The sequence below is a fragment of the Crocuta crocuta genome, unplaced genomic scaffold (assembly GCF_008692635.1).
Source record: "Crocuta crocuta isolate KB4526 unplaced genomic scaffold, BGI_CrCroc_1.0 scaffold25, whole genome shotgun sequence".
Lineage (NCBI taxonomy): Eukaryota > Metazoa > Chordata > Mammalia > Carnivora > Hyaenidae > Crocuta > Crocuta crocuta.
The window spans coordinates 19,581,059-19,605,890 of NW_027532015.1; the positions used below are offsets into that span (position 1 = coordinate 19,581,059).

At 41.1% G+C, this 24,832-nt stretch overlaps 1 protein-coding gene and 2 pseudogenes across 12 annotated transcripts in view; 1 reads left to right on the top strand and 2 right to left on the bottom strand.

Annotated features, from left to right (window-relative positions):
• Window positions 1-5,396: 5,396 nt before the first annotated feature.
• Window positions 5,397-5,518, bottom strand: LOC144241607 (U4 spliceosomal RNA; annotated as a pseudogene).
• A 5,624-nt stretch (window positions 5,519-11,142) lies between these two features.
• The window catches only part of EPB41L2 (erythrocyte membrane protein band 4.1 like 2), a 164,433-nt gene continuing 150,743 nt past the window's right edge, over window positions 11,143-24,832 (top strand). For 3 of the 12 annotated variants that reach the window (XM_077775962.1, XM_077775964.1, XM_077775969.1), the window contains exon 1: window positions 11,148-11,244. The gene's annotated coding sequence lies outside the window, so the exon portion shown is untranslated. Of the gene's footprint in view, window positions 11,245-24,832 lie in introns of all 12 variants that reach the window. The other 9 variants (XR_013338066.1, XM_077775971.1, XM_077775966.1 and 6 more) reach the window with 7 other exon arrangements.
• LOC144241453 (glyceraldehyde-3-phosphate dehydrogenase pseudogene) lies at window positions 21,471-22,870 on the bottom strand (annotated as a pseudogene).

Genomic DNA, 24,832 nt, shown 5'->3' on the forward strand with positions numbered 1-24,832 from the left:
GCATTTGATTTTCCCAGAGCGGGGTGGTGTCCAGTTTTATTTTGTGAGTAACTACAGATGTTTCTTGCCATTCAGCCTTCTTTACTTGTTGTTGTTGTTTTTTTTTAAATAAATGCCCTGTCTGTGAAATTTTAAGCCAAATGGGATAAAAGGAATCCTTTTGGCTTTCAGAGATTCTTCTTGAATTTGCATTCAGAAGGCAGTTGCATCCTGTCAAGTCATTTACCACCTCCCGCCCTCACCTCCGCTTACATATTTGAAGGAGGACTATAGATTGATTTGTATGCCTTAATAAAAAGCTGAGAGGAGCTTCCTCTTCATCTGTGTGGCTTGCTCACATACCTTTCTGTGATCCTTAAGATGATGGAAAAACCCCATATTCAAAGGGAAGATTTGAGTTATTATTTGAAATCAAAAGGCAGATGTGCCTTTTTTAAACTACTTATTTGAAACACGGCAAGTTGAGAATAGTGGGAAGCCAAGGGCAATTAAGTGCAGGAAATGGCTTCACATATTGCCTATTGCATCCTGGACGATTTGGATAAAACAGAAACAGCTGAGATGCCAGATACCCTGTAAATTTCGGATGCCGGTGTCAAGTGTGGTGGAGCACGGTTTATGAGCTCATTTCATCAAGAGCTGTGCCCACAGGTCTTTGGTGACTTGCGTTCAGTTTTCTTCACAAAAATGCAAACTATTCAGGGCCCTTTGGTCTTGCTAAACGAAAAATGGTGTGCATTTGGCTTCATGAAGCAAGTAGCCTTGAGAGAGGGGCCTGCCTCGAAATTGACTACATTTTTGTGGGAGAACGGGTGAAAAGGGCAGTTTCCTGTGTTGCTGCCAAAAGGTCTGAACAATTTGTAGTAGCTTGTGGCTAGAAAACAACTTCTGTGAAGCAAAAACAGCAACTTCAGCGTGGCTCCGGGTATGTGTGAGAAAATGCCGTTCTTTCTCACTTGATCGTTAGGCTTTGTAGAAAGTTTATATTGTGAATTTTTAAACTCCACTGCTTTAAGCTGTTTTATTGGTGAGTTTGGATAAAAACCTGGGGAAATATACTTGGAGTTAGCACAAGTGGTGCATAATGTGGTACTTAAAAAAAAAAAAGGGCAGCCTTTATGTGTTTTTTGTTAACCATGGGCTAGAATGGTAATCCATTTTTCTCCTGCCTTAAAAAAGTGCTGGTAACTCTTGGCATACAGTGTGTGTAGTTTTACAGGAATTTTTTTTTTTCAGTTGACTTATTAGAAAGTGTAGTTTTTCTTAGTTCCCTTGGGCAGTGTGAAAAGTATGTTCATAAAATATGTATATGAATCTGATGGTAATTGCTACTGGAGGTAGTACTGACAGCTTATCAGGCACTATGCTAATATCCTTAGGCTGGTTAAGCCGTTTACGTCTCTGGATGAGAGAAACAGCTTAGGCAGGGTGTTCTGTAGCTGGAAAATGGTTGGAGCCTTGTCCGATCTAGAGTCTGGTATGTGTTCCTAGTTATTTCAAAATCGGTACTATTTCAGATATTCATTTTGTAGAATTAAAGTCTGTTAAAATCATCTCCCTGCCCCCCCTTATGGGCTTGCATACGTGGAATGAAGATAGACTTGTTTGATTGGTTTTAATGTTTTCACTATCTTTTTTTCTCAATTGCAGCTCCCATCATACCTGTACTAATTGTTGCTTAAATGTTTCAGACTTGCAACATTTTTGGCCTGAGTTTTGACCTTTCTCTTCTGTTGGGGATATCTATTAGCTTTTTATTTTTTTCTATTTATTTTTATTTATTTCTGTTCTTTATTTTTGAGACAGAGAGAGAGAGAGAGCACAAGTGGGGGAGGGGCAGAGAGAGAGGAAGACACAGAATCTGAAACAGGCTCCAGGCTCTGAGCTAGCTGTCAGCACAGAGCCCGACGTGGGGTTCGAACCCACAAACTGTGAGATCATGACCTGAGCCGAAGTTAGACGCTTACCTGACTGAGCCACCCAGGTGCCCCTCTGTTAGCTTTTTATTGAGATACCAACAATAGCTGGTATTTTTTCTTAATATTTTGCCCTTGTTGTCAATGTCACTTTACTCTTTATTTTATATTTAATAAATAGCCTGATTTGGCTCAGAATCTAGTGCAGTTGTTTACAGCTGGGGTGGGAGCGGGTGGGTGATTTTTGTCCTCCGAGAGACATTTAGCAATGTCTGGAGACCTTTGTGATGGCTGTGACTTGACGGTGTGCTGCTAACATCTATTGTGTCCAGACTAGGCTGGCTGTTAAACATCTTACTGCACACGGGCTAGCTCTTCACAACAGGGAATTACCTGGCCAGTGTCCCTCCTGCAGAAGGTTGAAAACTTGATGTAGCTAACAGAGGGCACAGACCAAATCTAATGAATTAAAAGCTGTTTCTGTCTTTGTGAGATTGCTTTCATAGGGAAACAACTCCATGGTAAATGGGCAAGCTGCAAGTTTTCATTCTCTATTTTAGAGCTGTTAGAAGAAGACCTCCATCTGTCTGCTCACCTAGCCCTAAGCCAAATAACACAAGTTGACCTTACACCGGAGTGTTTTTCAGCTGCTTCCTATTCTGCCGTCATCCCTATCCTGACTTAGAAGAGATCATGCCTTTTTTTTTTTTGAGATCACACCTTTAAAATATTATCTGCCCTTATCTTAGTCATGATTAATTGACTGTTACCAGTGGTACATGAACTGCCTTGGTTTGGGGTGAGAGAGAAACAAAAGCATAAAAGGGATGCCCACCAAAGTTTTGACCGTGATTAAGGTCCTAGAGTGCCTCTCATATTGAGTACCAGAATATGCCATGGTGAGTGGTATATGTAGGTCCACAGGGTCAGGTGTTGATTAGCTTTGTAAACTGGAAAGATACAATGGATAAATGGAATTTTTAGATAATCTTAAAAAGAAATCTCTAGGTCCAATATTTTGCCACATAACTACTATATAGTTAGGGAACCTGACTTTTGTATTTTATTACCTTGTGAGTTGTATGTTTATGATTTTGATTAAATGCTAAAAGTTGAAAAGAGCAACTTGTGGTGAGCTGTTGATACTGTTGCAAGTGCTTGGGATTCTCTACCTCTCTTTGCTCCTTGATCCTTTAGAGATGGCTCCGGTTTTACCTCACTCCATTCTCTGCCTTTATGGTGTGGTTTTTTTTTTTTTTTTCCTTTCCCCCAGGTTGCTTCATGTAGATATTTCTTAGAGTGAATTTGTTGTCACCGGCTCCCTCCCTATGCCCCTTTCTAGGTTATGATGTCCTAGCATAGTGCTAGGTACATAGTGGTTGTGCATTCCCTAAATGTTGAATGACTGAATGGTGGAGGAGAAGGAGAAGCAAACACCTTTAGCATTTTTTTTTTTTTTAAGTAGACTCCACACTCAGCATGGAGTCCAGTGTGGCACTCAGACTTATGACCCTGACATCAAGACCTGATCTGAAATCAAGAGTTGGGCGCTCAAAACCAGTTGAGCCACCTAGGTGCCCCCAACACCTTAGCAATCTTAAACTAAATAGGAGGGGCACCTGGGTGGCTTAGTGTCAGGTGAGGGTCCAACTCTTGATTTCAGCTCAGGTCATATCTCATGGTTTGTGAGATCGAGCCCCACGTCACATTCTGTGCTGACAGATTAGAGCCTACTTGGGATTCTTTCTCTCCCTGTCTCCTTGCCCCTCTCTTCCTCCCTCCTTCTCTTTCTCTATCAAAATAAATAAACTTTAAAAAAAAGAGAGAGAGAAAACGGTAGTGTTTAAAAGTCAAGGTATGCTGGGAATGGAGCCTAAGTAAGTGAAGGGAGGAATGCTGTTAGCTTGACCCTATTTGTGCTGTGCTTTGTGCTGTGCACATCTTTTTTGCATTCTGGTGACTAGGCTGGTTGGCTAGCCTGTGGCCTTGGCCACATCTGCAGGTCCACGTGGCGTTTGTGTCTTTTACCTGAGGTTCCTACAAGCTCGGTTATCTTCTTGCTCTCCATGTTCTGGAATATAATCACATATTTGCTGGCAATGTGATTTCAGTCTAGATTTCTCAATTGTGTCATGTGCGTTCCCTCCCTCCAGGAAGAACTGCGTTTTAAAGTGATAGAAATGACCCGCGCCACTCCTGCCCCTGCCCCGTGGCAGCACTCCTATCTCCCACATTAAATTCTGGCCTTGACCTTTTATTGCCTCCTTGGGAAGATCTGCTTGCTTCTATTCAAGGGCCTCATTTTACTCTGGTTTTTTTTGTTGTTGTTGTTTTGTTTTTGTTTTTTTTTAAAACTGCGGTAGTGTCACCATTAGTGGCGGGGGGTAGAATAAATAGCAACTCTATAATGTGTGTGTTTTGTTTTTCTGTTGAATTACATGAAAGCGTTTATTAGACATTTTGATCCAAAATAGAGATAATTATGGGAAAAGCTCTCTTTCAGCAAAAGGCCCACTAGCAGGGCATCAGTGCTTATCACTGTGACCATGCCATTGGACTTGTCCCTTGCAAATTGAACATGCTTCATTGCACAGGTGTTTGCATGGCTGAGCAAATTATATTTGGACAATAAACTGTTATGGCTGTCAGTGATTAGGGAGGCTGGGCGGAGCTGTCCATGGAGTACTTTGGTAAGGGAATTAAAGAGAATATCCGCAAATGTTTTTGTAAGAAAACAAAAACACTTTCTGAGAGTAAATACACTTTTTCTTTGATTCTTTGATGGTTCTGAGGTCTTCAGTGTACTAGAAGTCAGCCTTGTACTGGAAAGATATTTTTTAAATCTCATAACTTTTATTTATAACTTTTGAGATTGTTAAACAGTACCAGCTTTTTCTTATTGGAAGACAGCTGTAGTGGATTTTGGCCATAGGAAGATCCAACCTCCAGTGTCCTATGGTTTTAGTCTATAGTTTCTTTTTGCTTTTTGCACAGGTGTGAAATCTGTGTTCAGGAACATAAGAGTGTAGGTTGACGAGGGAATGGTCATAAGATTTCTGGAGGTTATCTAAGTCCAGGTAAAGTCTGTGGCTGTGAATTTGAGAAAAGTTCTAATAGCTATTTTCGTTTTGCTGCACAGGTACAAGTAAGTAAGGCCAGAGTTATGTGGAACATGGAGAGAGGAGCTGGGGGTCAAGGGTATAATGGTGGCCCAGGGGATCTGAGCTGTCAAAAGCGGGTAATGAAGACCTGGGTAGAGGCAGGGGCAGGCTGCTCAGGTCAAAAAATTGTTGGAGTTGTGGTGGAAGAGAGATTGAGCTAGAAAGATGGAAGATAATCAGAGGTCAAGATGCAGGGATTTGAGATAATGAAACGATTCTGGTTCTAGGGCAGGAATTTTCAAGAAATAACTTTAGAAGGCTATGAGTGGCCTTTAGAATATGAGAAAGAATGAACAACATGAGACTCAGCGTCTTATCTAACCTATGCGGAATTTTTACATGAATTAAAAAGAGGTTCCCTTTTCGGGAAAAGTTTTCAATTAAGAATAATCACATCTCAGATCAGCCTCAAGAGCCATGATACTGTCTCTGCACAAAGCTTCCCCTTTGGAAGAGGGGAAGTGAGAGGGAACGAGGTGCCTTTTTTCTGGTTGAGGAAATCTGGTAGAGAGAGGGTTCACCTCCTCCCTGCTCCCCCCCCTGCTGGGGTTGGTCTGGATTTAGCACAATTGGCCTGAGTTTAGGCTTTAGTCTGGATCTGAGTGGATCACGCATAGTCATTTGAGAACTTTGTTTCCATTAAAACTGGGTGTGTTTACATTGTATTTGCAAACGGGGCTGGGAAGGAAATATTTTACTCTGGGTCACATTTGGAAAAAATTGAAAAGCCAGGGCTTGGGGTATGACCGTGGGAATGGGTAACTGCAATGGTGAGGAGGGCAGGGTCACTGGGATTTGCTTTTTAAGTAGGAATGGACACACATGCACACTGCTTTGCGCCTTCTAACAAACAGTAGGAGTTTGGTTAATAAAAATGATTGCAATTTGGAATGCATTATACAGTGAAGGTTTGGGATTCAGCTCCCCTTTTCCTGGTGGTAGAGAAAAGAATGGCTCAGATATTGGGTGAGCTTCTGGTTCAACACTGGGTCTCTGCAGCTCCAGTCCGACCAGAATGAGATTAGGGGAAATACCAGAGTCTGGGTTATTGCTAAGATCTGTAAGAGCTGCATAGTGAGTCTCAGAGACTTTTGATGTGCTCTGGGGTCACAGGGAGACAGCTTTTGGCAACTTGGACAGTGATGGCTCAACCACAGCACACATGATCAGCAATAGAAAATCGAACATTTCTAGAGGGTTGTGATGGTAACAACTCTAAAAAGCCAAGTAGACACACTCTTAGGAATTGCAAGATAGAAGTTCTAGCACCTTCCTCCTGCTGTCTCCATGATTTTTTACAAATGAAAAAATATTAGCATTAGTAACTGACTGTGATTTTTGGCTTTGCCTTTAGAATGTGAGTGAAAACAGGCAGGCGGATTTAGACTTCCCTCAGCCACCTCCCCGTTGTTATGAGGAGTAAAATCATGGTAGTAAGTTGCAAGGCCTTGTGTTGCTTTCTAGACTGACCCTGGAAGGCGAGTCTAGTTTGTCTTCATACTGGACCACATTGGTCAGGCGTTGGCAGGGGGAAGTGGGAGACTACATCAACAGGGATGGAAAGGTGACCGGGCCCTTGTGGACTGGGGAGTAGGAGGTTGGGCTGAGACCCACTCCTGTAGCACTTCACAGCCTGTCTCCCGAGTTCTTATCCCAGCCTCTCGTCAGGTACCCCATTTCTGGGTGGGCCCCTTGCTGGAGGAGTGGCCGCATAGGGATTCTTCACTGGCTGTTTTCTACTGTGAATGGAGGGTGGGAAGGGGTCCTTTCCCACTTCCTCTTCCTGAGGAGCAAATGGGTTGTAGTTGAAATTCCTTACTGTGTGTTTTCCTTAGCAGTGTTAAAACCTGCCGTTAAGTTTTCAGTACTTTCAGGTGCTTTATAGCTTAATTGGACCTTCATAAGTAGACGTGGGGAGTTAGTATTTCCTTTAATGACTTACTGTGGATCAAGACAATAATAGGCAACATTAACTTAGTGTTTATGTTAGAAACTGTCATTCTACCTACATTATTTTATTTTTGTCTATACAAATTGCCCGGCATTATATTTTCTTAGCCTCAGTTCACAGAATGAGGATTGAGGGCTTGCCTCTCAATTTTCCTTTTTTTTTTTTTTTTTCAAGATTTTACTTTTAAGTAATCTCTGCACCCACTGTGGGGTTTGAACTCACAACCCTGAGGTCAGGAGTCACATGCTCCACTGACTGAGCCAACCAAGTGCCCCTCACTTTCACTTAAAAAAAATTATTTATTTTGAGACTGTGTGCATGAGAGAGAGAGAAGAGGAGAGGAGGGGAGAGGAGAGAGAGGAGAGAAAGAGAGAGAGGTGGGCAGAGAAAGGGAGAGAGAGAATCCCAAGCAGGCTCTGCATTGCCAGCACAGAACTTGACATGGGGCTTGAACCCATGAACCATGAAATTATGACCTGAGCTGAAATCAACACTTAACCTGCTGAGCCACGCAGGCACCCGAGTTTCACTTTTGACATCTCTCACTCCCCACTGTGCCCACCCCTTTCGCAATCAAGTCTTCCCTCCATTTGGAGTTGGGGTGTATGTACGGTTCTGTTTTCTAAGCCAATGACTCAGAGTCCTGGCTCCTGGCCTGGGTTGGGAGTCCCCGTGTCCTGCCTATAGACAGAGTGCATAATCAGTTCTTCTCAGGCCTGCCAGATATTAATAAAATTCAGAGCAGCTAACATTTAGCTTTTCAAAGATGATCCCAATAGTATTTGATGCTGTGCTCTACAAAACACTCAAAAGCTGAATAGTGGTTAAGTTTAGGGTTTCTAAAGAAGAGCAGTCATGTGTGAGTAAGGTTTTCAGGGGCCAGGAAAGACTGGTTTTGTTAAATAGTGGTAGGTGGGCTAAGGGGTGCTAGCCATGGCTTGTTTTCCAGAGACCATTCAGAGCCATGGCTGGTAATGACGTCACCTCCATGGGTGTCACATCATTCTTTTTTCCTACATAACCTGCCCCTGCTGTGTGTCCCCCTCTTTTTAAAAAGAACATGTAACTTACTACTGTGAGGGGTTTTATTTTCCCAAAAATAAGTATGAAATTCAATTCTGGGTGTGCGTGCATGCACACGAGCGTGTAGAGGTAGCAAGATGAAAATCCAGTGTTTTTTCAAAAGCACACCGTCCCAGAAATTCCAGTTTTAGGTTACTTGCGTTCAATCACTCCCAAGGGATGTTTCTGGGGAAGGGTGGGGACAGAGGAGGGGCTTCAGACTAGATGAAAAAAATAGCTGTGGAGGAACGAAGTTGAGGGTTTCCACCCCCACCCCCCGCTTTGAAGACTGGGCTGTAGTGTTGCTAAGGGAACTCTGATTTTCAGCATATTTCATAGAGGCTGAAGTGCTCGGATTCCAAATTGTCAAGCTTGGATTCAAGGGATTGGATCTTTTTTAATGATAAATTTACATGTGTGTTGAATACAATTTAGACTATGGAGAACCCTAAATAATAAAAGCTTTATTCGCCCTTTCAGACATAATTGCTATTAATATTATGGGGTTTTTATTCTTGTACCCTACATTCATAGCTTATAGAATGAATACTTCAGTAAATGTATTTGTATGCATTTTGCAAAGCAGGGCTCATACTATATACTTGGGTTTGTCCACTTTCATTCAACTTTCTTTTGTGTGCAGTCAGCCCTGTCAAAGTAATTTTTTAAAATATAGAATTTTAGAACTGTAAGGTACTTTAAGAGATAATGAATCTTTCCTCTCTTTATTTTGTAGATGAGGAAATTTAGTAAAATGACATTAAATGACTTGCGTGAAATTGTTACTTTCAGAACTGGCATCGGGACTGGTTAATCACTGCCTGTTCCACTTTACTTCTTACATTCTGCCTATTTCACTTTATTTACTGGGGAGAATTTGTGAAGTAGTAGCCTCTAGGATAAATTAGAGATCATTACCCTAGAGAGTTCAATCCATCTCACTATAACTTTGAGTCTGACAACAGGGAAACCTTGAAACTGTCCTAACACACCTGTGTAGTTCATTTGCCCCAAGTAATGTGTAGAAGTTTGAAAACCATTATGATATGGCTGAATTGCTGCTGTTATAGGGCTGTTTGATGTGAACCTGAAAGGAGTGGAGGTTAAAAATGTATGTTTTACATTTAGAATAAGCACCAGTATGCTGGAAGTTTTTTCTTTTCCTCTGCGTTAAAACCAATAAATCTCTGAAGACATTTTAGTGGTTTTGCCCAACTATTGATTATCCTCTCCTGTGCCAGATTTCTTCTACTCTGGAATATATTTGCCTTTTTTTTTTTTTTTTTTTTGCTGAATTCCTATAGGAATTAGCTGTATCATTCTTTGGCCAATTGCTCACACAGTCATATGGCATTTTTTTCTAGTGTTGTCTTGACACTTGAGTATTTGATGAATGGTAGCTTTCCATGGGGTTGTGTGTGTGTTAGCGTCTAGTTTATCAGCTTCCCAAGGAGGGGAGGTTGCCCTATCATCCCCTTCCTTCCTGCCTCTCTGTGTCCCCTCACTTTGCTTTGTCTTCCTGGTTCTAGCAAAGCAGCTTGTAGGCTCCCCCTGTTACTATTCTGATTTGTTAAAAAGGTTCTGAGCACAGTTAGGGCAAATTAGGACACGTGGCTTCTTCTTTCACCTCTGTGAGCTGTTAGTCGTGCTCGGGAATATAGTCATGCTGAAGAAAACAAGTCTAGCATGCCCATCTGTTTGGGTCAACAGGTAGTTCGATGTCCTTTCTGAGGCAGTTAGGGATTCAGACAATGTCCTGGCGCACCCGTCTCAGACTCGCCCTCACCTCTGCTTGACCTTAGTCAGTCTGTATAAAACAGCTGAAGGGACTTTAGTGAGATAGGGGGGATGTCTGAAAAATAGGTGATGCAGGATCCTGTTTTCCTTGGGCAAATTCCTCCACCACAAGTCTCTAGCATATTAAATTCTGTCTGCGTCTTGAAGACTTAACAATTTTGTACATCTTGGCTCTCTGCATCTTGAGGGAAGAATTGAAGGCAGAATGAAGGGGATGAAGAAATTCAGTGTAGAAAAATCACAGGAAACAGGGAGTGGGGAAGAAAGGAAATAACATTTACTAGGATATATTTGTAGGTGGGGGCAGGATGACAGGAGAAAGTGGAAAGACATCGCGAAATAAGGGTAGATAGCCAAGTATTAGGGTGGGGACAGAATCTGAATGTCATTTGGCAAAGTTGATTATACTTTTGGTGCTTTTCCAGACGTTTTCCAAATGATTGGGGTGGGTGGGGAACTCGACGAGAGATGACAGCTTGGGTGCTGGAGAAACAGGATGGGAACAGCCTGGGTGGTCAAAGTAGGACGACAGAGAACTAAAAAAAAAATGTCTTTTTTCTCCTGATGGTCCTCGGTGTTTCTTATAGTACTGTACTTAATTTATTTTCTAGCATTGTGCCAAAAAGTTAAATATAAATCATCTCCTTTTTGATCCACTGCTCGCCTTTTTCCTGTCTCCATAAGCTATTTCCCTGGGAATAGGCTTTGGAGCCCTCCCGTCTCCAGATTTATTCCCTGTAGAAAAGTGTCAGGACACAGAAGATCTGGTAGAGAAAGAGACCAATTCCAGGAACTGCACAGGAAAACAGCCACACCACTTTAGGGAGCAAGTACCCATTGTGTGATGTGCGCGCGTGCACATGTCTGCTCTTTTCCCTTAAAGAGCTGCGATGTACGTGTGCAGAAAGTTTCATGTGTTGCTAGAGTGTGATCTTCTTTCTCTTGCAGGCTTTTTTTTTTTTTTTGATTTGTCATATTGAAAAATTAATGAATCTGCAGACCCCCTAGGCCTTTTGGATTATTTTCCACCTGTTTCTGTTTGGTTCTGAGAAAGGAGTAAAATAACTGGGGGATTTTATGATTGGAAAAGGAATTCTCCTTGCTAAAGATACTTATGTTTACCGTTGGGTTCTCGTATCCGTCGTATTATTTTCTGACCCAGGCTGGGGCCCCTGTGACATAAGCGTTAGGAACTGAATTGTGTCAGCACTGCTACTTAAGGCGTTTATCCTAATCCAGGTGTCCTTGGATTGTGCGGTGCCAACAAGCAAGGTGGTGGCGCTGATTGCAGACCTGGGCTGCAGGTGTGAGCTCCGGAGAGCCCTGTGGTTACCCAGTGAAACCATTACCGGTAAATGTGAGTTGGTGCTTTTCTTTGGATGCTCTGTTTTGACCGCAAGAGGGTAGTGGTATTTATGTTATTTATAGTGCCGTTCTCCTAGATTGGGACGAATGTCTGTGACTTCTATCTCCTAGGGTGCCATCATGCAGCAGAAGTAAGCAGAGAGAGACAACCAGTAAGGAGCCAGCGCAGATAGACTCCGGATTTGGGCGTGCGGTATTTGGGTTGGCCAGGCTTCCTGGAAGATAGGCTTACATTGTACTTGTATAGCTATATTCTAAAAGTTCTGTGTAACCGTCACGCAGTTATATGCATGTGTTCCAGAAGAATAAAATAGTGAATTCCTGGGCTTAGCCTCCGTTCTGACACCCACAGCTGCTGCTTTCCTGGACAGGTGCCCCTTTATGTTTCCAGCCATTGCTTGTCCCTGCTTTCCGCCTTGATTTTCTGTGGCATCGGGAACAGGGGAAGGAAGGTCCTCCATCCTTTCATCAGATGAACACCCCACGTGAAGGAGAGATTATAGCAATGCCTGTGGCTGTTGTGTTTTACCTGCTCTTGGACAGTTGCATAGTTTTTACCCCTGTAGGGGTGTGGGAGCTCAGCAGTGGGAGGAGCAAGGGAGGAAGATCCCAAGAGGAAAGTGTGTTTGAGAAAAATAAAGCTTTTGAGAAAATGCAGAGCGGCCAATTCATTCAGAAACATGAGCTCATCACCTGGTTGATTTAACGGGTTAATGCAAATGAGAAATGTCTGGCGGATCTCCTTTGCCAGGAGGTTAGGTTTCTGCCTTTGCCGAGGATATTCTAAGAAGGTGCCTTAGTCACTTTGCTCAGTTTAAAATTTCTTAGACTCTCTAGTGTCTGTGATAGGAAGGATTGGCTAAATTCTTTTGGGTCCCTCCTCTATCTAAAATGATATGGCTAAGGAGGACCATATAGCCTGAAATATGTTGTCATAGGAGCTACTTTGGAACCATTCTTTTTTTTCTCTTAGAATTTAATACCTTTTTGAAGATAATAGCCTTTAGGTCAGTCTTAATCCATGAGAACCAATCATGCAGATTGAAGATAGTAAATCCTATACTCCTCACACTTTATTAATATGAATCTTAAAAGATGGCACAAGGTTTCTCATTATAAATGTGCCAAAATAATAGTCCATTAGAGTGCTGTTTGATATTAGTCTTACTCTATTGAATCGTTAAGGTGATTATATTGGATAATAGAAAAATAAGCTCATAATGCCTAGAATTGTTTGGAAAAAAAAATCGGTGCATAAGTTTCTTCAAGGCATTTTCTGACAACCTCCTTTCTTTCTATACAAATGTACTAAGCATAAGTTTGTGCAAAGGGGTGTGTTTTTTTGCTATGGAGGATGCAGAGAGGAGTAGCAGAAATATTTAGTAGGTGAAAGGTGGGCATAGCGCCTAGACTGTGGAAGGGCTGAGAGAGGAGGTGGAGTGAGGGGTGGCATTGAGCTGGGAGTGGCAGGCAAGGTCCTAGCATGGTAGCTGGACTTGGCCCCATGGTGGGGGAGACGATGGGCATGCTGTGGCCGGCTGACTCTTGAGAAGAGGCTGGCGGAGTGAGCTTGCAGATTGGAGTAGCTTTTACCTCAACAGTACTCTTCTTTATGGACAGAACTGAGTAGAAAGGCTGGAAAGGAGGGTCCAGCCAGAGCCTAGAGGGACTCTGCATTTGACGTGGAAGAATTTGGGTTTTCTTTCTACAGTTAACTGAGGTTTTCCGAACTGATAAATGACATGATCAGAACTGGAATTGAGGAAGAGTTGGGTAGAGATTCAAAGTAGGGCTAACAATTTATGGGGAAGAAATAGTTATGAGAAAAATGTACCTTTGGTAAAATATGTAAGGTTCTACTTATTTTAATCAGAGTGTGCTGTTTATAATTACAACTTTTTTTTCCCCACATACAAAAGTCATGAAGTAGTCTAGGGTACTATCTGCTGCAGATAAAGTACATACACTTCAAGTAAAAGAGGAACAATCAGCATAAGGCCCTGATTATGATCTCTCTTCATCCAGTATGTTCAGATACACACTTTTTGTAATTAGTCCTGGCCCTTGACATTCATCAGGTGAGTGTGCAGTGTGTTTCCCCTGAAGGTGTTCCTTAAACCGTTCTCTTAACAGTGTTTAGAAAATGTTATTTGGTTAATTAAAAGGTATATCCTGATTTCCCCACCCCCAATTTATTAAGCTTCTAGTTCCATTGTAGTTTGCTATTTTAGGAAAGTTCTTCTCCCATTTTGGACCATAGTTTCTTTTTAATCCTTGTGACTATTATTTGATGTTGATAGTCCTGAAATTCAAGGTAAAAGTGCCTTGGAAAGAAAGTTAAAGTCCTGGCTGTAATAAGTGAGAGAGTTGGAATTGAGATCGCATCTGCCTAATAGTTACTTTCCTTATCTGTAAAATGGAGGTATTGAAACTACATTTCTCAGAGTGGTCATGAGAAATTAAATGATATCTGTAGCTTTTTAATAAGCTATCTTTTAAACAACATGAACTATAGAAGCCTGGTGTTTATGAACCCAGAAAACTTGGTTGGTTTGGTGAGATACGTAGTTTTATGTTCAGAGTTTTCTCAGTTGTACGTTTTCTTTTCAAAGTTAATATTTGAAATCGCCCAGTTTTTAAAACAATAATCTTATTTTGTGCACTGTGATGAGTGAAACTTGTATCCTCAATACTTTATTTTAATTCTTCCCCACAGGCTGTCCTTCTGCTCCTTCAGTTCTGTTTTGTGTTAATTTTTATTGCTCCCTCCCCCCCCCCCCCCACCCCCCGAAATGCAATAGTCTTGTAGTGTCCAAGTGGAAACATTGTCCTCTTTGTTAGGGCCAAAGAAGTGCCTTTGTCATTCCTTGGAGACATTCTGCAGATGCCATTTTGCAGTTCTGAAAAATCTGTCCAGTCTTCCTTGTGCCGTGTTAAATTGTGCGTGTGTATGACTTGGTATTTTAATGAAGTTGTAGTGAAGACTTGACAGTGATACTTGTCATACGATAACAACACAAGAAAGGCTCTTTCTCCATCGAACGCAGATCTGTGTTCGCCGTCTCTCCATAGTGCTGTGTGGTCTGAAAGGAGACCCCTTCTGCACTCAGGCGCTCAGATGCTTGATGCTTTTCAACGGACTTCATAGGCAACTGTTAAAACAATGAATTCTGAGCGGGAGCTCTTAAGCCTTTTGTTGATGTGTATTGTTTTTCAAAGATCTCTTAATTTATATGTTCTTAATAGCATTTTGAGGGGCAAGAATGAGCTCCGATTTGCTAAGTGGCTTTAATCCTTGTATTAAGAAGAAGTGTGGGTGAAAATCTGTTGGGAAACTGCCTTGATAAAATCCAGGAAATTCCTTTCATTCTTTTAAATCCAATTAAAACCTAACTTAAAAAAAAAAAAGGCCTCTGATGTCACCGTGTCTGAAAGCGCGTGCCTCTTAGAGTCTAGTAATTTCTTGTATACCAGTGCCAGGCTCAAAGAGGGATAGTATGAATGTACCTCTGTGTTTTAGGTAAGTCTATACCACCTGGCATGGTACTGGTTTATTAGAATTTCGCTGGGGACTTATGAGTGCCAAACTCATCCTGTTACGCACTGCCTTGAAAACTGCTAAAGCAGGGGTCCAGAAATAAAGGGAGAAAACTTCACAATGTTTGTTTTAATGGACTTGAATCTATCTAAATATTTTTGTTAATCGTAGTAACACATACGCAGTGAAAAAAAGTGATAATATAAAAAAATAGAAATAAAGCAAAAAATTTTTCATTGTCAACATTTAGGATTATCATTTGGGCTGAGCAGTTCCTGTCTTTTATCTGCAAATATGTACACGTGGGTTAAAACAACAACATTCTCCTTTGAAACCTGCTTATTTTTTCTTGGCAATATATGGCGAATGTGTTTCTATAAATTCTTAAGCTGGTAGCACCTAATTTGGGGAATATTAATTCATAGGGCATTCTTTCATTTATATGGACTCCCTTGGAAGTTCTCGATTAGTAGGAAGTGTGTACATTTATTGCTTAAAGATGTGTGTGTCAGAAAGGGAGAGACTGATCATTTTGGATGTTTTCCAGGATGATAAAAGCATAACAAGTCTTTATTAGAACTGTTAAGAAGCCTTTGAAACAAGTAAAGATCTGATCCCATAAACCCTGGTACCTCCCGGACAGCTGGCTCACTGATTTCCAACAAGAGCTGATTCTGTGGCAGCCTGACTCCTGTCATCTGGGGCAGAGGTTCAGGGATTACAGCATTTGTATATGTCTAGCCATCAGCTGGCCTTGTTTTATGTAATGATACCAAGCCCTGTCCTGCCATTCCATCAGTTTTTTCTTTCTTTTTTTTTTTTTAAAGATAAATATACAACTGGTACAGGACAGATCCTGTTACAATAAGCTTAATGGCAGAACTGAACTCTTTATTAATACGGATATTCTTATAGGGTTAGAGGTGGTAGTACAAGGAAACCTTCGCCAGGGGACTGATTGTTTAGATACTTGGGACCAGCTCTTGTCCAGATGAGGAAAACTATCCTCCTCCCCCATTCTCATTACTCTGGGGTTCAACGGGAAGACTGGTTACTTTGGATATATAGATAATACAACAGAAACAAATTTTCTTGTTATAACTGTGCTGTGTGCTCTTTTGTTGGCTTACTAAACGTTTATTGAATTCTGATGTTCTAGTATGGTTAATGTGGAATATAGGGGATGATAATGAGAGGAGATGTAAAAGGATTGAGAGGGAGGATAGGAGATTACCAAATGATGGCCGAATCCAAATGGTTTGAAGACAACTAGTTAACATCCTTAGGCTGGGATTGACTCTGGTGGGAGAAAAAGGTTAGGGAGATGGTGACAGGGGTGGGGGCAGGGGGAATGTGGCAGCTGTGTTGTCAGTAGTACTACGTTTATCCTTTTTGTCTGGTATGTATGTATATACACATACCTTTCTGTGCATCTAAGCACAATACATACATAAATGTGTATGTATCCATTCAGTGTAGCTTTTATAGGTCTAATCATAAGAGTCCTTCCCTCACCAAGGGCGGATTGTATAGAGTTCTGTTGCCCTACTGCATCTACAGGCAAGGTCTTGTCTCAGAACAGGGTCTCAGTGATAATCATTCCGCTGGTCCCATTTCCATTCATCCTGTATGTCAGTGGTCAGCTCCATTGTTGAGGCTTCCCTAGGACCTCCCTCTGCCCTGCCCTGTTCCATTGAGTAGTCATAAATCACATTCTGTAGGTCATCAGTTGTGTGGATCATAGGGTAGATGATTAGATAAGTAATAGAAGTGATTAGACCTAGCTCGTCCTTAAAGTATGATTCCTGATTGGATCTTACTGACCCTGGTTCTGTCCATTGGGAGGATTACCTTCACCCACCATGTATATGGGGCTGTCTCAGAGGAGGGACTGCATTACTCTTGGTCCATTTTAGTCTGACTTTACTGTTCTTGGCATCCTGGTTACTCTATCAGTGGGTACTGTCAGAATGGTAGAGGCTCCCTGATGGGTTGGTTTGCCATCTACCAGACTTCTCTTTCGTGGCCTCATGATTGGTGAGTGCATGCCTGTGGGCATGTATGTGTTTGTGCGTGTGCACCAAGTAAACGACCACATAACTTGATTGGGTTCCCCCAACCCTGTGTTTTATTCTGCATATCCTGTGACTTGAAAATGAGTGAAAGAGCTATTGTCTGTTCTGATCACAAACTACTTATTTTTAACCTTATACCTGGAAGCTTGGGTTGGATTTTTTTTTTTCTTCCAAGTATAGACATGGGAAGTGGACAGTCTAGACAGAGAAGAGTCAGCATTAATGAGGACACGGAAGCGTGAAGATTCATTTTGTGTTGGGGGTGGGGTGGGATGGCCAGAGGTTAGGGGAAGGGAAGCAGAAGACCAGCTGAAGATCTGGGTTGGAGCCAGCAAGTGCTAAACCTCGGAGCTTATGCTGAAGAGTTTGGTATTCCTTCTCCCTGAAGAACCGGAAGCCTTTAAAAAATTAGTTTTTTTTTTTTTTAAGGAAGAGACATAATTACAGATATCTGTGTTTTAAATATTATTACATGCCAGGTTTTATGGAGAATGCATATTTACCCTGCACATCTGTCCTGGTGATTGTTACTATTAAAGGAGCCTGCCCAAGGCAGCCTCATTTTGATTTTCTGTGCAGAAAGACATGGTGCTATGAATTTTCCTTTTTAGGTACTATTATAAAGGTGACTAGGATCAAATGGTTAACTTACTTGCAATGGTAAATCTTGTTGTTACCAATTAAGTACATTGTGTTTACTACAAAATAATCTGAATTTTGGGATTAGGATTTAAGGAAGGAGAGGTATCTCTGGAATTTGTTGTACTGTAATTAGAAGACAAATTTGGGCCCAGTCATCCTGGGGATCCAAAGATGTGTAAGACTGAGCTGCTGATAAATTCACAGTAAGACCAACCAATACTAAGAATTCAAAAATGGTCATTTCAGCTGTCGAAATCCATATAGAGAAAGGACAGCCAAGTGAACTTGGATGAAGAGAGAGGAAAGGATCTGGAGTGATTCCTGTAGTGAGTCTGTTTCTGTGGTTACTGGAATTTTGTTTGTAGCTGCATACTACTAAATGACTATGATCCAAGTACTCATTCATCAGATCTATGACCACCTTACTATATGCCAAATACTGTGGTAGGCTCTGGGGATATGGCTGTAAGATTGCAGTCTTTGCTCCTAGGAATCCTAATTGTTCACATGGAGAGGCGGCCGGTCAATAGCAAAGAGAAGTGGGGAGGCATTTTGGGGAATAAGAATGTCCCTGCAAAACTGGGAGTAAATAAATTTTTCCTACTGAGCCATTTTGCTTAATAGTCAGTGGAATCTTACTGTGTATCAAGTGTGTGTGTGTGGGGGGGAATCATTTTATACATCACCTTCTTAATAGTTATAGAACTATTTGCTGGTAAATGACTGTATCTTTTGTGTAAGAATAAGTTTTTACCTAATGGTATTAATTTAAAAGAACATTTGCATTATTTACTGCTGGTTATCCCTTCATGGAAAGGATACTTTTTTCTTTCCTTCTTTTTTTTTTTTCAATTGAAATTCCAGGAAGTATCACTGTTTTAGGTTTCTGTCCAACCACTTTTCTGAAGCCAGTGGGTGGGTGTATGTTTAGATCCAAGAGAAACAAATCACAACCATGGATGTGAACTTTTCAGTCTTCTCAAAGTAAAAACTCAAAAAAATATTTTTTACACTTTTCTTATGCAAAGATCATCTTTTTCTAAAGAGGAATAAAACAAAGATAACATGCTAAGCATGTTGGGTCTTCATCATATTCCCACCTTCTGTAGTAATTAGCACAACTTCTCACAGTGTTCACTGAGAATTTTATTTCAAAGTTTGAAAAGTGGTAGAAGGATGTATGTGGTCAAGTTCAGATAACATTTTGCATTGCTGTTTTAAAGAATGTAGGCATTTTGGGAATCAAGGAATAAACATACAGTGTTAGATTTATGAAGGAAAGCAACGTGGATTGTCAGGAGCTTTCTATTTTATGAGATACAAATGAGATATTTGAAAGTATTTGAGCTTAAATTTATTAAATAGGACAGTGAGGAAGAGGTGAGGAAGGCTTTGTTAATTGTTAAGGGCTTATAAATACATACTTGATGTAGTACACAGATTTCCTGTGGTGTAACTACTCCCCCAACCCCCACTGTCATCGTGTTTTGTGTGGGTGTGGAAAATACACAGCCATGGAGGTGCACATTATTAACCTGGCAGAAAAGGGAAGAGGATATAAGTAGGAAAGTATTACGACCATAAAGCTGATATATTTTAGGCTCCGAGCTGCCAGTGTTTCCAACTTGTGGACTTTGAACAAAGATTATACAGTTTAGTAGTTAAAATTTGTATAATCAGGTTGTAAGGACCTTCAGGACATTTACTTGTATACCCTAAACTTAGTATATGGACCACATTGTAATATGAGGAATTTTTTTCCTAGACGACCTCCCCCTCCACTCTTGTACTAAACAAAGCTCCTCATTTCTGTGGTTTAGGGTCACCTCTTTGCTTTGCTATTACAGTTAATTCCGTACATCACAATTTGCTTCTTCGTTATATTTCTCTTGTTCCCAGTCCCAACATTTAAAGTATATTTCTTAGAGGCACCACCTGGGTGGTTCAGTCACTTAAGCATCCAGCTCTTGATTTCAGCTCAGGTCATGATCTCCCAGTTTACGAGTTCAAGCCCTGTATGGGCTTTGCATCTCCAACACTTGGGAATCTCTCTCTCTCTCTCTCTCTCACTCTCACTCTCACTCTCTCACTCTCTCTGCCTCTACCCTGCTTGTGTGCACTTGCTCACTCTCTCTGAAAAATAAACTTTAAAAAAATAGATTTCTTATATACAGCATAGAACTGGGTCTTTTTCAATCTGATAATCTCTGTCTTTTAACTAATGCATTTAGACCAGTTACATTTAATTTAATTATTGATGTTTTGAGGTACCATATTGCTATTTGTTTTCTGTTTGTCCTATCTGTTCTTTCGTTTTCTTGTCTTAATCTGAATTATTTTTCTGATTCCATTTTATCTAACGGCTTATTCTATTCTATATACATCTTATTTTCTGTTACCCAATTTAAATTGAACTCATTAACTTGTCTCCAAACCTTTTAGTCCTCCTTTAACTATTTCACTGACTGGCTTTGCTCTTTAATTAACTACTCTTTTTCTCTCTCCTGTAGCTCTTAAGTGTCATCAGATTCTTACCATTGTCCTAATTGAATATTTTGTGAATGTATCCACTTCATTTCACTGATGCCTTCCATATTCAGACATTGTAACCTGTATAAAGTTCAGCTCTCTCATGGTCCATTTTTAACTTTGTTAGCCAAAGAAACACAAGTCTCAACACTGACAAAAAAAAAAAAAGGACAAACCATTTGTTTTTACTTTGCTCTCTTGAAAAATAGTGGTTTCATAAGAGCAACAAAACTTAAATCTCTGTCCGTTTGTAAATTTTTCTGATTCTTTCTCATCACAGTATATAGCCACCCTCAGACTCTTACTTACCAGTCTCTTCCCAAACAATAAATACCAGCTCTCTCTGAGTTTTAGCTTGAGTCTCTCCTATGTTCTTTATGGATCTGTTCTTTTCTTAGTATCTCAGCCTGTTCCATAATAAATAAAATTGCTTTCAAAGTTGAAATTACAATGGTAGAATTCTCTTTGGAAGAAAGGGAACAGACTATCCATTTGTTAATATTTTATTTTTTAAAAACATTAATACAGCTACCATGTCTTTTCTGGATAAATGTTGTGATCTGTCTAGTTTTCCTGATTTTTTTTTTTAAGTTTTATTTAATCCATTTTTTTTTGTATTATAGTCTGACTAGTAGTTTTTAGTTTTGTGCATAAATTCCTTTCATAATACCTCTTTGCTTTTCAAAAGAAGGCCAAATGTTTTAATGTAGCTTTTACCTTGTAAGGTTCTTGCAGTTCTAGATTTTAATATACTAGTTGGGTTTCCCTGATCACCTGTTTGGTCTCTCCTCCCTAGACTTCTGTACGTGTTGCCAGTCATATTTTATTCCTCAGTCTCAATGTAGATATAATTTTTTTTGTGTAGCCATTCTATGATTTTTTTTTTCTACTGGGCCGCCTCCTCCCTGTTAAGTGTACCTACTGAATAACCTCCCCTCTCCCCAGTTGACTGTTTATTTGCCTTTCTCCACCATCAAGTTATAAGCTCCACAAAGGCAGTTTTTACATACCTGTTCACAATTGTCTGGTACCTAATGGGCTCTCAATACTTACTTGCTGAATGAACTGATGGTTACTGCATGATCTGATACTGGCCTTCCTGTCTTTCGTTCTTAGCACTTATCTTACCCCACACAGCTAGTTGGTAGCCAATGTTCCGGAGGAGCATTAGCCTGATACTGAGGCTTCCTTCTGAATATTTTCTCATTAAACATGTGTAGGTGACTTTGTCCCGCCTAAGGGGATAGATTGCATCTACCATGTTTAGTTTTTATAGTACCTTGAACTCTGTTCTTGTTAGGCAGACTTTTATTTAGTTCTGGTCCCTTTGGATGCCTTGCCAAATAGTCCTTAAAAATTTTTTTTGAGGAAATCCTCACTTTCAAGGTGCTTTTTATTTATTATTATGTTACTCAAACTTTCAAGAATAGTTAGTTGTAAATGAGGTAAAAGGTTAATAATAGCAAAGTATGCTAGAATTAGGGTAATTTTCTCTTAATTCTGGGATGATTCCCTAAGTATCATCCCTTTCCTTGATCTGTGAAATCCTCTCCAAGAAATTCAGTGTCACATCATCATGTTAAACTCTGTGTGTCTAAAAGATCCAAAATCTTGCACCCTTTCCTAGTCTTTTTTGTCCTCTTGGGGTACAGTATACCTTATTGATCGTGCATGACAAGGTAGTGCTCCCCAATTCTCCTCTTCTCTAGGGGATCTGGGACGGAAACTGTGTAGAGGTCACGATGTTCTCTGTGTGCTTGGGGATGAGTTGGGGCAAGGACTGCCCAGAAGCTGAGGGTCTCTCTTTTTCTCTTATTCTCTCTCGGGCTGGTGGGCCGAGGGGCTCTTGTTCCTTGGAGGCCATGTGGGCCATAAGGCCTACCACCTTGTTGCTGTAGCCAGATTCATTGTTGTACTATGAAATAAGTTTGACAAAGTAGTCACTAAAGGCATTGCCAGCTCCAGCACTGAATGTGGAAGAGTGGGTATCACTGTTAAAGTTGCAGGACACAGCCAGGTCTTCAGTGGGGCCCAGGGTGCCCTTGAGGGGGCCCTCTGATGCCTCCTTCCCTACCTTCTTGATGTCTTTGCATTTGGCAGCTTTCTCTAGACAGCAGGTCAGATCCACAAGTGATGCGTTGGGTGTGGCGACACGGAAGGCCATGCCAGTGAACTTATCATTTAGCTCAGGGATGACCTAGCCTACAGAGCTGGTGCCAGTAGAAGCAAGCATGATGTTCTGGGCAGCCCCTCTACCATCATGGCTTCCTAGAGGAGCCAGCCACAGTCTTCTGGGTGGCAGTGATAGCATGGACCATGGCCTTAAGTCCCTCCGCAATGCCAGAGTTGTCATGGATGACCTTGGCCAGAAGGGCCAGGCAGGTGGTGGTGCAGGAGACATTGTTGAAAATCTCGAGGGAGTTGTCATACTTCTCGTGGTTCATACCCATCAGAAAAATGGGAGCATCGGCAGAAGGGGCAGAAATGATGACTTTCTTGGCCTCACCCTTCACATAAGCCCCAGCCTTCTTCATGGTGGTAAAGACCCCAGTGGACTCCACAACATACTTAGCACCAGCATCACCCCATTTCATGTTGGTGGAATCTCACTCCTGGAAGATGGAGATGGGCTTTCCATTGATGACAAGTTTCCTATTCTCAGCCTTGACTGTGCCGTTGAATTTGTGGGTGGAATCATACGGAACATGTGGACCATGTAATTGAGGTCAGTGAAGGGGTCATTAATGGTGACCATCCACTTTACTAGAGTTAAAAGCAGCCCTGGTGACCATGTGCCCAGTATGGCCAGATCTGTTTACTCCAACCATTGCCATTATGATGATACATTGTGATGATTCCCACAATCAAGGTTAAACATATGTCACCTCACATAGTTACCTTTTTTGTGGCGGCAGCAAATTTCAAGTATAAGGTATAGTATTATTAAGTTAATTTTATTTATTTATTTTACATCCAAATTAGTTAGCATTTAATGCAATAATGATATCAAGAGTAGAATCCAGTGAATCCTCCCCTACATAAAACAGTGCTCATTCAACAAGTGTCCTCCTTAATGCCCTTGCCCACTTAGCCCTCCCTCCCCCCCAGAACCCCTCCAGTAACCCTCAGTTAGCTCTCTGTATTTAAGAGTCTCCTATGTTTTGTCCCCCTCCTGGTTTTATATTATTTTTGCTTCCCTTCCCTTACGTTCACCTGTTTTGTATCTTAAATTCCATGTATGAGTGAAGGCATATGATATTTATCTTTCTCTGACTAATTTTGCTTAATACTCTAACTCTATCCATGTTGTTACAAATGGCAAGATTTCATTCTTTTTGATTGCTGAGTAATATCCCATTTTGTGTGTGTGTGTGTGTGTATGTACCACATCTTTTTTATCCATTCATCAGTCAATGAACATTTGAGCTCTTTCCATTAAGTTTATTTATTTTTGACAGAGAGCAAGTGGAGGAGGGGCCGAGAAAGAGGGAGAGAGAGAATCCCAAGCAGGCTCCACACGGTCAGCAGCAGAGCCTCATGTGGGGCTTGAACTCAACGAACCGCAAGATCATGACCTGTGCCGAAACCAAGAGTCGGCCACTTACTGACTGAGCCACCCTGGTGCCCCTACAATACTGTGTTGTTAACTGTTGTCCTCATGCTATACGTTAGGTCCTCAGAACTTACTCCTTACAAAGTTTGTCCCATTTGTCTAATGTCTCCTCCATTTCTCCCATCCCTGGGAGCCTTTTTATATAGCCTTCCATTTGGACTGTCCCTTGCTTCTACTGTCTGTCCTTTCCAATTCAGGGTCCTCCAGTCTCTTTCTTGAGGAACGGTTAGTGGTCGTCGTCATGTGGATGTTTAGGGGATTGGAACCAGTGCATGCTGCTGGTGGGAATGTGAACTAGTGCAGCCACTTTGGAAAGCAGTTTGGCGCTTCCTGAAAACCTTAACCTACAACTTGCATTTGTCTGACATGTTCTAGTCCAAGGTATGTGCCCGGGAGAAATAAAAACATCTGCGTACACATAAAGGTGTACGCAGATGTTCATAGCATTATTTATAGTTGCCCCCAAGTAGAAACAACACAAGTACCCATCAGTTGATGAGTGGAAAAACACAATATGGTATAGCCATAAGAGGTAATATTACTTGGGCATACCAAGGAATGACTTACTGATACGTGCTACTACATGAATGAACCTTGGAGATAATAGGCCAAGTAAAAAGCCAGACATGAAAGGCCATGTGGCATGCTTCTATTTATGTAAATAGTGAAATCTATAGACAGGAGGTAGATTAGTAGTTGGCTAGGGCTGAGAGTTTAGGCAATGATAGCTAAAGAGCACCCATTTTGTCCTTTTTTTAAATGTAATATTCACTTAACTTGAAAGTCACCATCTTAAAATATACAATTCAGTGGTTTTTATTATATTCAAAATGTGCAACTGTCCCCATTATCCGAGAGCATTTTCATCTCCCCAAAAGAAACCCTACTTCCCGTAAGCATTTACTCCTCATCCCCACTACCCGCGACATCACCTGCTGAACCTCTGCTCCATTTTACGTTCCTCAGAGTAGCAATGAGTGAGGTTTCTGATTTCTCCAGTTCCATGCCAGCACTTGTTGTTTTCCTTCATTTTTTTTCACCAGTCACCTTAGTGCCTTTGAAGAGCTGTCTGCAGATTATTTCCATTTTCTAATGACTAATCGTGTTGAGCATCTTTCCTGTGATGATTGGCCATTTTGACGTCTTTTTTGGAGAAATATTTAGGCCCTTTGTCCTTTTTAAA